The sequence below is a fragment of the Stenella coeruleoalba genome (genome assembly GCF_951394435.1).
Source record: "Stenella coeruleoalba genome assembly, chromosome: 1".
Classification (NCBI taxonomy): domain Eukaryota; kingdom Metazoa; phylum Chordata; class Mammalia; order Artiodactyla; family Delphinidae; genus Stenella; species Stenella coeruleoalba.
Window position 1 is genome coordinate 71,160,850 of NC_137169.1, and position 13,687 is coordinate 71,174,536.

A 13,687-nucleotide genomic window follows, 5' to 3' on the forward strand; every position below is an offset into this window, starting at 1 on the left:
TTTAACAGGGGTCCTGTGCAAACAGTGGGTGATCAAAGCACACATGGGCAGCAACACCAAGTCACACTGCTGGTGTCAAGGACAATGTATTCTGAATTCTGTTTTGTATTTCTTCTGTGATATTGTGCCAGAAGACAAATATATAGACACAGGTATATACATATACATGTGCACAAATTTTACAGAAATTAAATAATTCATTCAAATAAATTATTTAAATGATTTAAAAATTCTTTTGTCAAACAGATTAATGGAACCTTGTTATTCAAAAGATAAATCATTTAAAATGAAGTGGCAAAGACTTCAAGGGCTAATAAAGGTTTTATGAGAGATAAACTTTTAATGAACTAATACTTTTGCATGTACTTATTTTCTATAAACATAAATATACACACAAATGCTTACAACCATATTTATATCAACATTTCTGACTGATTTTTTAAGAAAACAGTATTCACAGTGTTTAAAATAATGTATTTTTATAGATTTGGTTTATTAGGAGCTGATGGATTACAATTCACCAAGCAAAGTAGAGGAGGTTTAAATAATACTGCCATAAATATTATTATTTGTGTAATAAGATAAAATAAACGAACTTTTTTTCTATTTGTAACTTATATGAATCCAGTGATCATTAGTCTTGAACAATTTTATATATGCCTTTTTCCAGGGCTTGAAATGTATTTAGCACTCAAGTCTTTTTTGCTGTGGAGGTCTTAATCAGAAAGATATTTTGCTCTAGAAAATTATGGTGAACTAGTATTTGTATAACAAGACCTTAATACCCCGGGAAAAATTTTAAGGATTTTTATGAAGCTCAGTACACATTCTTCAGCTAAATTTTGGCATAGTTTCAATTGAGACTCCAGTGAAATTCAATTGGTTTATTTTATAATTAAAAACAAGGAAATCATAGTAACAAAAATATATAATGTATAGCACTCGTGTTTATAATAGAAACATCCATAAAGAAAGAAACATGTTCTAACTTTTCTCATTACTCCAGAGGGAATTGCATCTTTAATCACACAAAGCACAACTGCTTTCTAATTTTGTTTAAAAAGTGTTTCAATACTTACAAAAACCAGATCAGGTTATTGTAAATCTAGAGCAAATTAGAATCATTGGCCTCTGCTCAGCTCTATGTAAGGTTTCTATGTAAATCATAAACTTAATGGCATACTAAGACACACATCTGTTTCAGTTTTGTAGAAGTTAATAATCTAACTAGAGTATTTAAACACTTCTTTCATTAACTGGAAAATTCAGGCAAAGATAGACTTCCCTCAGTGATAAGGTGTAATATTTTACCTCTGAATTTTGATAAGCTATAAATCTACCTAAGTAGTTAAAGAATTTTCTAAAGATTGAATTTAGTATCTATTTTTGACATCACATGATTTCTTCCTGTATAGAAATATTCAATATAAACAACAGGCCAGCATTATCTTCTCAAATCTACATCTGCATAATTCTTTTTGATTTATATAAATCATATTTAAAATCATTTTGTAACAGGGCACTGGCAAGTAAACACTGAATAATTATATGAAATGTCAAAATTCATTAAAAAAATATTTTTCAGGTTCCTTATTTGATTACCCATAAGTTTATTTTAAAATGATAAATGATAGTCTTCTGGGGATCCATATTATTTAAAAATAGTTTACATACTTTGATTTCTCAAACATTTACATTTTATAGCTAGCATTCTTTTCTCTGATTTTATTTTAACAAATTCAACTTTTCTCTGATTTTAACAGACTATAAATATTTTTCATGTTATTTCCATAATCTCTTTCCTTGAGACATGCCACTTCATATATAGCAGTAGCAGAGTATATTATAATGAATTATTGTGTTTCAATTATCATTAGATAATAAACAGGAAATTAGTTTTTCTTGCCGTGTATTCTACATTGTCTGAACAATTACACATACGTGGTTTGAATTTGGGTCATTAAATTAAGGTAGTAAGGTCATAGTACTAATTAAATTGGTGTCATAAATTACAGTCCCATAATGAAGGGGAACACTCTTTTAATGCACTAATAATCCTCTTTAGTTATATTGTAGATATGTGATTTTTGGTAACCAGGATAGTTGGATAAGAGTGTGGATGGTGTAGTGCAGCACATCCCCATCATTGAACCAAAATAATTCAAAGAATGTATTATCCAGGTGATAGTTTGGCAACTTCTTTTTAATGTAGAATAGCTGGAGAGATTATGTGTTTTTATTGTTTAACCTAAACCAGAATTTCTTCATTGAATATCACTCAACAAAACCTTATCATTACCAAATCATTTCAGTACCTCTTTGAGATATCGATGACATTTTAGTATGATTCTAAATTTGGATGCTAATTAAAAGAAAAAGAAAAGATTCTTTTCTAATGCACTTTTACTTATCACAAAAACGTATGCCTATTACATCATTGTTTGGTCTAGGACCTAAGTGATGGATTTCATAGTGACTTTAAGAATGCATTGTAAAGAGTTGCAATAAGTTGAAAACTTAAAGATTTAAATTATTCTTGAAAACAGAGATGGCAACATTCTATTATCAAGAAACTATGATGAGAACTTGGTTGAGAAGAAAAATCTCTGCAAATTGCTGTTCTAGTTTCCACATGCTCAAATTTATTTTTATTAAAATATATACAACCAATAAAGGCCTTTTAAAAATACAGTAAAAAAGATAAGTGTAGTTAAAAAATAACCATCATATTAATTAGAGGACAAAAAAATGAATAATGTTAGTAACACCTTATACGATCAAAAAGTCAAGGTCAAACATCTCATGTTACACAATTTTAGATTATCAAATATTTTCAAAACTGTACCAAAGCAATTTTGTGTTTAAAAATACTAAGATCACATATTTCAGTTATCGTTTTATGCTGTATCATTAGGATAACTTCAATGTATTCTAATATGAAATATTAGAAGTGTTATATAATTATATCTTTGACTCACTTTCTAAAATGCAAAGAGGGCATTTGTGAATTTGTTTCCTGACTCTTAAAAGCCTTTTGCAAGTTTTGCCATACTACAGTGAACTATGACATGAATAATCAAAGTCATATTCTCAGAGGCACTAAAAATTCAATTTAAACTTGCGTGAAATTGCTATTTCACAAAGACTTGTGCTTTTAGGTTACTTTTAGTTTAACAATTAAAAAAAAATTAAAGAAATTTCATGTTTTTTTTTTTTAAGAAGATGTTGGCGATAGGAGTTTATTAATTAATTTATTTATTTTTGCTGTGTTGGGTCTTCGTTTCTGTGCGCAGGCTATCTCTAGTTGTGGCAAGCGGGGACCACTCTTCATCGCGGTGCGCGGGCCTCTCACTGTCGCGGCCTCTCTTGTTGTGGAGCACAGGCTCCAGACACGCCGGCTCAGTAGTTGTGGCTCACGGGCCTAGTTGCTCCGTGGCATGTGGGATCTTCCCGGACCAGGGCTCGAACCCGTGTCCCCTTCATTAGCAGGCAGATTCTCAACCACTGCGCCACCAGGGAAGCCCCTCACCTGTATTGTTGACAGAGGTTTGCATGTATAGGAAAGGGACGAGGAGGCTCAATTTTAAACTACACACTTTAGTAAGAAAACATTTGGTTATGAGAATTTATGATGAAAAAATAATTATTATAAGAAGTCATAGACAGCTTTCTATAAAATGTGTGTTCTTATAGTTACACTTCCTGGTTTGACAGAAACATTGCTAGTAGATCTATAAGACACGATTATAGAAAATCCTCAAGGTGCAGATATTACCAACAATTATGAGAATAATCTATGTGAAAGCAATAAAGACTGACTTTGAGTTGGGTAAGACTCAGTGGAGCAGTATTATGAGGGGCAACTTTTTTTCTTTTTTCTTTTTTTTTTTTTTGCGGTACACAGGCCTCTCACTGTGTGGCCTCTCCCGTTGCGGACGGAGCACAGGCTCCGGACGCGCAGGCTCAGCGGCCATGGCTCACGGGCCCAGCCGCTCCGCGGCATCTTCCCGGACGGGGGCACGAACCCGTGTCCCCTGCATCGGCAGGCGGACTCTCAACCACTGCGCCACCAGGGAAACCCGAGGGGCAACTTTTTTAACTCGCTTACTTTTGAGTATCATAATGGTATAAAAATTGTATAATCCTTTATACACAGTTAGACATATATAAACACTCTAAGCACACAGAAAGAGTCAAGCTACCAGTTGTTTCGGTGCATATTTTTAAGAAGTATTTATTACAAACTGATAGGTATTTAATAATATATGTGATCAGGTACTTCTAAATAATATCATTAAGTACAGCACACCATAATCATATTTATAATACAGTTTAAACTATCATTATTTTTGGAGACTGCATCTCTACATTTTAGATAGGGTTTCGCCTTCTTGGACCAAGATTTACTCAGCCTGGAGAGAACTGGGAGAAGAATTAAAAGCTTATTGGCAAAAAAAAAAAAAAAAAAAAAAGCTTATTGGCTTTCCCAAATGCTTTCATATGTTTATTCTCTCATGGAAAATGAGTTCTGATTTCTTTTCAGCCTACATGCATGGCAAAACTAAAATGAAAAACAATGCTAGGAACTTTCAACGAGTTCTAGTTAAGTCTGGGTATTCACATAATTGCTTTGATCTGCTCTAGAGCTTTAAAAGATTTATTTTCTAGAGTAGGGAAAACGTTTCAGCACTAAGCAACACTGAACAGTAACGAAGAAAAGGGAACACAAAGTTTAGGATGAAATCTAGCTAATTTTATTTCTATTTCTGTATTAGAAACTAGAGCAGTTTCACATGTTTTTATTTGTTTTGTTTTAGAACTTTCACAGAGCTCTCTCATCAAAGGCAAAAGTAATGAATACAATCTATTCTCACTGGTAGTTCTCTACAGCTTGTAGCTCAAACTTCACACAATTTCTGATCCAGCATCAAGACCTGGATCCTCTCTCTGCCCCACCCAAGTCCACCTCCATGTGGCCCCTTTTAGAACTGGCTTACCTATATCCAAGTTTGCCAGGGTGGGGCATTGAAGAGGTTACTGTGTTCTACTGGCTTATACTAACCGCGATACTTTGCAACCACGCCCATTTTCATACTTTTTCAGATTCGCTAAATTGGTACCCATACTATTAGCATTCATATTTGTATTTTGACAAGTACCTCATCACTTCCCTCTAAATGAAGATGCCTGAATGGTAAATAGCTTTAAAAATTAGCACAATTTCTGTATCAGAAATATGTGAATCCATTGAATAAAATAATCTTTAGTTTCATAAAGATGTTTAAATTAAAAACATGAGTTTCTACAGTTGGAAAAAACATGTATGGTTAAAATGTTTGAAGCCCATCAATCTCTCAAACCACATAAGCTAATGAGTTCCTTCTGTTTTCTTTGAATGAAATCACCATGCGTGGTTAGATGTTGATTTAACATAAAACAAATGGAAATGGGTGTTTCCTTTGTCCTTTGTAGAATTTATTTTTAAAAACAATTAGCAAGTATTATGAATAAGTCAATGATTTTGCCATTACTTAAATAATAGTACAGATTGTGTAGTTAAATTGATTGGATTGCAGGGAATGCATAACATATTCCAACTCCCCTTAGCTTGCTAACATCTGTGAACATTATTAAGTTTCTCATTTCATTTTTTTCTACCATAACACCTGTATTGTTATAAATTATGTTTTGAATTGTCATGAAGTGTCAGACAAATTATGTTTTCTGGATGTGTGTGTGTGTCATTTAAGTGTTCTTTTGTAATGGCAGGTTTGTGGCTAACAGCTTAATCTTGAATGTATCAATGCAATTAAAAGCTCTGTTTCAATTCTTTGTGGATGAAAAGAAGGTTGAAGCATTATTATGTGTAAAGTGCAAGGAAAGAATTAAAAATTCTTTAATATCTAAAACATTATCCTAGAGAAGAGATACATTTAGATATAATTATAAAAACAGCAAGCTTATTATATGCTTACGAAAAAAGTGTTGAACTCTTTGAACTCTATAAAATACATATACTATTGAGTTAAAATTAAAAACTTGTTTGAGGCATTTCCCACTCCCTATAGATTTAACCCACTTCTGACAATTTCTTTCCCCTCCCATGCATCCTCCTTTTTTTGTAGTCTCTTCAGGAACATAGTGGAGAGTGACTCAATTATGTCCTGAGCGTCAAAGTGCATCAGACCTAAGAAATGAAGACAGTGGGTTCTTCCTGAGATTCTTTCTGAGAGAGTTAAATAAACAAGTAAATGAGCCAACATATGGGCAGCTTAATTCAGGCAAAATTTTCTATTGATTACTTACTAAACTTACTAAATAAAAACGTCAGCCCAAGTTCTGCCTCCCCAAAGAAAATAGCATTAAACTGATCCATGCACTCATTGGGACTTCATGAGAATCATGCCTAGATGAATGAAAAATCTTCAAAGATGAACAAAAGAAAGGGCTAAAATTTTTCGGTAAATGCAAATTATTATCAGTTTGACATATCTTGGCTTACAATACTGAATAAAATAATTTTAAATTCCAAGGGAGACTGTGATATAAATGACCACTGAGGTCTGAGAATTCTATAAGTCTTCCTTCTTTTCAACTACTTTAAAGAAGCCTGATTTAGTTTTCCTAGGTAGATCTGTCGTATGTATAAATTTTGACAGATGTAAAAACGAAATAAGGTTTCACACTAGCTCTGCATAAGTGTTTTTTTTCTAGACTAGTTTATATCCTGCACCGATAATATTTGAATTATGTTATCTAAGAAATTCCAAATGGAAGTGTTCATGTAGTTTAAAGCACCAATGCTCTATGTGGCTCCTCTTATCTTTTGTATTGGTGAGAATGTTAAAACATCAATACATTAAGTAGAAAAAAATTTGATCATCAAGGATTCTTCTTTGAACCTGAGAATTATAATGAATCAACCAAAAGAGCATGTTTCAGTTATTTGCACATATGTACTTTTAACTTGATTTTTTACAAGTTGAGAGAAAACTTGACTAATGGCTGGATTTACCTTAGTACTACAAATATCTGGCTTTGTGACAAAATATAGGTATTTAGAGTCTTCATGTCTTTTGAACAATCTTCTGTTGACATTTTAATAACACTGTTGTTTGAAATGATTTCTGACGTATGATGACTGCAACATACCCACAGCAACAAAAAGTACATATTGTTTCTGAAAGCGAAGCAGCTCAAGTTTCATCCTATTTTCTAGAGATTTTAAGTCTTGGAGAATCAGTTTTTCTTGAAAACCAATGCAAACAAGCTTCTTTAATTGATGCCTTCATTCATTAGTATAAACAGTGGTTTAGACATACATTTTAGCTCAGAAATTTTGTAATTAAAAAAAAATCCAGGTTTGATTTTACTCGTATGCAAAGGACACAACTGGCTTTCGAACATTTTTCAAGCACGATTTTCTCCGACGTGGTCTATTCTCTTTAGTTTAGGTCCATCGTAGGCGCTGTCTGGCTGTTTGCTAACACTACCAACAGAGAGGCGCAAGGAAGTGTGGTCAGAGGACAAGAGCAAAAGCAGTTTCAATGTAAGGAAATGAGGGAAACAGACCTAAACAGCACGATGAATGCACTTGCGAGTAGAGCCTTGTAGTCTCCTTTCCTTCCTTTGCTTGTCCTGGTGGGTTTAATCAAAAACAAACAAAACGCTCTTGTGAAATATAGTCAATAAAGTCAAAGTTTGGCTAGCTCTCTGTAACTACAAAGAAAAAGTCATCGCAATTTAAAAAAAATGTAACTTTCATTAACGAGCCCGCCGGAAATCTCAGGTATCAAAGACGCATTAACCATGGAGCGTCCCCCGCGCGCCCCAGCCGGACGGAGGCAGCCGAGGCGAACAGACGTTCTTTCTCCTCCGAGCAGTCACACAAAAGGAGGGCCGCGGAAACGAAAAGTTTAGGGGCCTCCGGCTCGCCGCGCGGAGAAAAGAGAAAACCTGGAGACGGGGTGGGTAAAAGACGCATCCTGAGCGCCTCTCCGAAGTGCTGGCTAGGAGAGAGCTCCTGAGCCTGGAGGGGAGAGGGGAGGAGACCCCGAGTTCCGGGCCAGCCCCCTGCCCCCCGCCTCGGAGGCCGGAGCGCCGCGCTCTCCCAAATACCTTTCACCCCGTTCCAGAAATAAAATAAATGTTTTTAAAGTGCGTGTGTGTGGACAGGATGGACAGCGCGCGCCGCCGGAGCGCGCGGAGGACCGAGCGCGCAGTGAGTGGAGTTTGGGGAGGTGGGGCTCGGGATGGAATGGGTGTGTTGACGCTGGGGTCTGGATGCGGAGCCCCGAGACCCGGGGGGGCGAGCCGATGGGGAGGGAGAGGAGGGGCGCTAGCCACCGCAGGCCGCCTCCGAGGCGCGTTCAGCGGCCGTGCGCGCGCGTGCCTCGCCGCCGCCGCCGCCGCCGCCGCCGCCGCCCGGACAGCCCTGCGGCCGCCCCGCCGGCGGAGCCGGGGCCGGCCTGTTCTCGGGCGGCTGCTGGGCCACCGCCACCCGAACAGCTCGAACCCGTAAGTGTCCCCTTTCGCTCCCCTCCCCCTTGCTCGGGTGCACCACCGACGCAGCTGCTCAAATGGGGTGGAAAATGGCCATTGGGCGGCAGTGAGTTATAGATTATCTGCTCCACGTTTTGTACTTAGCTGCCTGTAATCTTCTTTTGAGTTTGCCTGAGCCCCTTGCTGGAAAACTCAGGAGGGAGAGGTTTGGTCTTTGCCGCTGTACAAGTTAATATGTTTATATGATTAGGCGAACTCGCGGGGGTGGGGAGGTGGAGATCTGGGGTGGAGGAGGTGTTGGAAGAGGAGGAGGAGGAGGAGGAAGAGGAGGAGGCTGGGAGGTGACTCCAGTTCAGACCTCGCGGAGAGTCTGTGTCAGGACTTCGCACTCCCCCGTCTCTCTCCCTCGCTCCCTCTCTCTCCCTCTCTCTCCCTCACACTCTCTCCGCTCACACACTCACACACGCAGAGGTACCGGAGCGAAATTGGGAGCTTACTGGAGAATCCTTGGGATCGTTGCGGGGGGGGCACCTCCCCTCCGTTGCTGCGCGTCGCGTGTCTCGTCCCTACACCTCCCCGCTTCCCCGAACCCCAGTCCTCGCCTTCAGCCAGTCTTGGGGCAGCGGCCACCGCTCAGCCTCGGCCCGGAGACCCGAAATGTGAGGAGGGGCCGCTGCAGTCTCCCGCCCCAGGCCGCAGGGTCGGCTCGAGGGATGCCAGCCGGCCGGCGCGGACGGCGGGCTGAGGGGCTTCGCCTGACGAACTGAGTTGGCCTCGCGCCGCCAGCGTCTGCCCGCCCCTCCCGCGTCTGCAGCTCGGAGGGGACTCCCAAGTCTGCGCACCTCTGTCGAGCTTTTTGCCTCTGCCACCCCTTTCGCTTTGCTTCCCGAATTTCTTATCTTTCCGAGGGAGCGTGCGGTCTGGGGGCGCGTGCGCGTGTGCAAAACACCCCTCTCGCGGAGCGGCGTGTGGGAAACTGCAGGAAAATGTTGACCTAACCCCAGGAGCCGCCCGGCGCTGGCTGCTTGGCTGGAGGAGGAGGCGGCGGCGGCGGCGGCCAAGCAGGAGGACGCGCCGAGCCACGGCGCTGCTTCCCGCTCGGACTCGGCGGCCGGCGACCCGCTCGCGGCCGGCCTGGACCCTCGCCGGCCCGGGTGGCCGCTGCCCTCTGCGCCTCTCTCCGCGCGGCCCCCGCGCCAGACGGCCCGCCCCCGGGGGCGCGCTCGCAGACCGAGGTAAGAGCCGTGGGAGCGAACAATGTGCCTCTGTGCCGGGCTACGGAGACCTGTTTGCTTTGCGCCTCCCGCCCTGGGGTGGATGCTGGAGGTGGAGGGAGCCGCGGGTGAGTTGGGGCTCGGCTATTTGTTTATGTTCGGCCGGGCCAAGGGGGAGACCCGCGCCGGCTCGGGTTGCTCGCCCCCTCCTCTTCCTCCCCCTCCTCGGAAATCGAGCCGCAGAACTCCCCTTCCCGTCCAGTCTGCTGCTGCTTCGCCCTGCGAGCGTAGGGACGCTCACTTGGCTGTAGTCTAGTTGCAGGGGGCTCCGGGAGGAGAGGGGAGGGTAGGATTGGGTTCGGCATGTTTTGATTTACTGAAAGCCTGGGTCAGAAGGTGCCGTTCGCTTTTTCACAGCCCGTCTCGGGAGGGGGAAGGTGGGGCGCACCCTCAGTGGGGCCGGAGGCCGGGAGGTGAGCGCGCCCCCGTTCCCCCGCCTCAGCTGCCTGCAGACCCGTCCCGGGCTGTGAGTGGAGCGGGGAGGCCGAGCGCTGGGAGAGAGTTCTGGGCAAGTGAACGGGGGTGGGGTGGGGGGATGGGGGGATGGGATGAGTTGTTGCGGGTGGTTTCTTCTCGTCGGTTAGGTGGCGTGGAGAGGCGAGGATGTCAGCAAAGCGCAGCCAGATGTGGCCGGGCCAGCACTGTGGCTGGCAGCGATTAGGGGCGGCGCAGCGGGGCCGGGCACCCGGCAGGCTCTGGGGAGGCCGAGTGCCTCCCGCGCCTGCAGTGAGAGGGCAGCAGCGGGCCGCGCTGGGCCTGCGGGCGAAGTTATGGGGTGTGGGCTTCTGGGCTTGGTGCTGGGGCTGCGAGTCTCTGGAAGCCTGGTCTGTGGGAGCCGGGTGCCGGGTGGGGTGCGACGGGGGAAAACGGCGTGGGAGTGGCGCGAGGCCGGGGAGGCCACCCCGCGCCACCGGCGCTAACCGAACGTGGGCTCGTTGCTTGGCTGGGGCTACACGACCCTCTGGTGGAGAGGCGGGGGCGAGGGAAGCGACGAAAGCGCCGCAGCGCTGGGGAGGCACTCCTGCGAGAGTCCTTCGCTTGGGATCTGGAAAGTTTGTTCCTTTCGCCAGACTGCGGGGCTTGGGTTAGGGGAAATCGCTGGAAGCTTTACTTTGTGCCAAAGTGTCAATGAGCGGCGGCTAAGGAACGTATGTCTCTATTCATATTTATTTTTGTATCCTGTGCTCAGTCCGTCCCCTGAAAGCGTAGTTGGAGGGGCAAGTCCTGCGGTGTCCGTCTTCTTTCCCCACCTTCTGTGGACTCCTCCCCCCTCATCCTTTTCCCCTTCTCTGGCCCCCCATTCCGTTCTTCCTGATGCAAACTGTTGTCTGAGATTCAGACCCGGGAAATGTTTTCCTCCTGTTTCTTGAAAGGTGTCAGGCTGCTTAGCAGCTTCTCCAAGCAGCCTGGGAGCGTCTGAGCCGCAGCCACCAGCCATATGGTTCCCGTTACAAAGGCCAGGTTCTTAGGCACTCTCCTCCTCGCCCCCGCCCCCAATTCTTAAATTTTCTTCTGCATTCTTTACACTATGTGTACTTCTCTCTTCCTGAGGCGTACATTTAACGGACGTTGGTTGGTCCATTCATTTCCCTGGCAGTGTTTGTCTGGAACGGGCCCCACCGAGTTTGCTCTTTGCTCAACTCGAGTTGCACAATGAGGAAAAGTCACATCCGTTTGGTAAATGATTGCCTGTTGGGATGTCTCTTACTAAATCAAGTTTGATCTTGGGCAAACCTTAAAAGACAGGCACTCAGGAGGCAATCTGCCTCCATAGCAGAAAAATAGAATAGTTTGTGTGGTGTCTTTGGCAACATTCCCAGTTGTGATGGAACTCTTGACCTAGGTAAAAGGTAACTTTGTAACTTAACTTTAGTATCTAAGAAAATCTACTTCTGTTCAGGTGTGTTATGGAACTTTTTGTTGTCCCTCCCTCCACCCTCCAATGCATTTATGCATAATAGAATACTGCAGAACAAATGTTCTGTTGTTTAGTTTCTTCAGACATTCCGATTCTCTCCTTTTGTTACTTGCCTCTAAAAGAGGTGCCATTTCACATCATTCTGCACAAATTGTTTGAATTAATGCAAGTGTGAATTCTTACCGTTTGAAGGGGACCATTAGCATATCAAAGGTTTCTTAGCTTCAGCTCAATTGAGAAAACTTCAGCCTGTCTTCCATTTGCTTCCAAGTGGAGGCCCAAAGGGCAATGAGAATTGTAAAGGGTAAAAATAGGGAGGTGGATTCAGGCTGTGTTTCTGAACTTTTACTGTTTTGTAATTATGTGAGGGAAAAACATTGTCTCTTGCTGTGGAGCCCTTCCAAATGGAAAGACAATTATCTTCTATTGATAAATGGTTTGCTCCTAGAAAAAGAGTGACCTTTTATTTTATGATAGTCACTGTTGCCTGTCTTGTGGTCCCTTCAGTGGAAGAGAGAGTGAGAGAGCTTTTCCTTCTAACTTAATACATTTCTAGGGCCTACACTTTGTTATATTAGTAAAATGGCTGAGAAAGTCTTTTAATTAATGTATAAAACAATAGAAATCTTGTAATAAGAGGACACTTTTATACCTAGGAAACTTTATTTTTAATATACTTGTTAAATTAATAGGTAAAAAAAAGTCAGTGGAGAGTTTTGACTATTAAAAACTCAACATGGACTTGTTAACGCAACTTCTGTTGCCAGTGTAAGTTTGAAAAAGATTTCTAAGTGATACTCAAATTTTTCATGAATTTCATATGGAGATAATTGTTTGAATATTGATTGTTTTGTCTCAAAATTTTTGTATTTTACCTAACAGTAAACTCTAGAGGTCAGCTTAAAGGAGGTTTTTCTTAATATATATAGCTAGAGTATACTAATGCTGTTTTACATTTGCAGAGAGATACGTTCTCTGAATTTCTTTTAACAACTCAATATGCATGAATGAAGAAACAAATAACAAGTACTTGGGTCATTTGGGTCATTTTATGGCAAGCAGATGGGTCAAGGGAGAACTTTTATCTTCAACTTCTGGGGAAATATTGGTTTTATTTATTTAGCTTTAGATTTCCTAAAACCTATTTTTAAGATGAAAGTGAATCTCAGGGACGGTTTGGAGATTTGTAAGCGCATATTTTTTATAGTTTTACCTTTGATGGTTGGTTGATTTTGAACGTGAATTGATATCCCTTCATTAGAGGGTTCTTTTTTACACATGTTCAGAACTCCTTTTTTTTCTTTTAAAAGTGAAAATTAATAAAAAGTTTTGGAGGGAAAAATAATCATTAATCACCTAACATTTTTAGTCTTCAGTGTAATAGGATAATACTTTTTTTCAGATTAAGATGAGGATTTTTTAGTGGCATTCAAATTGTATCTTATTACCCTGAAATCATTTTATGATAGTTTATTTATCTGATCTCTTCAGTTGTCTAAGAACTGCTTTCGAGGTAAAAAGGCTCACATTGATGTAATTGCTATTATTGCACTTAAGTTGCTGTTAACTAGTCTGCTTTGAATGCAGAGTGCTATAAAGAAAACACATTATCCTTTAGAGCTATTAGTGATGATCTAAAAATTGTCTTGAAAACATTGCTCTTCATTTTATATGATGGTGATCATGAATTCCGCAGATCTCTAAAGATGTAAAATGCAGTGAAAAGATTTTTCAACATTTAGATGACAAAATTGGACTACTTAGAGAAAAAAATTAATGTGTTTTAGAAGCACTTCAGCTGCCATTTTCAGTCACTGGGTTACTATGTGTTGGCAACAGAAAACAAATTTAGAAATGCAGATAGCTCTGGGAGCAGGTAGTTGGGGAAATCAGAATATTGAATCATGTGGGGTAAAACAAACCAATTACTTGAGGTTTTGACTTGAAGATTTCCACTAAATGTAATTTTTTCCAGGCTTTTGACTCTCTGCTT

General features: G+C 41.6%; 1 protein-coding gene across 10 annotated transcripts in view; it reads left to right on the forward strand.

Moving 5' to 3' along the window:
• ADGRL2 (adhesion G protein-coupled receptor L2) overlaps positions 1-13,687 on the forward strand; it is a 211,896-nt gene that overhangs the window by 25,155 nt on the left and 173,054 nt on the right. For 5 of the 10 annotated variants that reach the window (XM_079943886.1, XM_079943884.1, XM_079943893.1 and 2 more), the window contains exon 1: positions 9,599-9,737. The exons of 1 other annotated variant lie outside the window; for it this stretch is intronic. The gene's annotated coding sequence lies outside the window, so the exon portion shown is untranslated. Of the gene's footprint in view, positions 1-7,681; positions 7,968-8,081; positions 8,222-8,337; positions 8,518-9,598; positions 9,845-13,687 lie in introns of those variants that run through there. 4 more of the 10 variants (XM_079943891.1, XM_079943892.1, XM_079943887.1 and 1 more) reach the window with 4 other exon arrangements.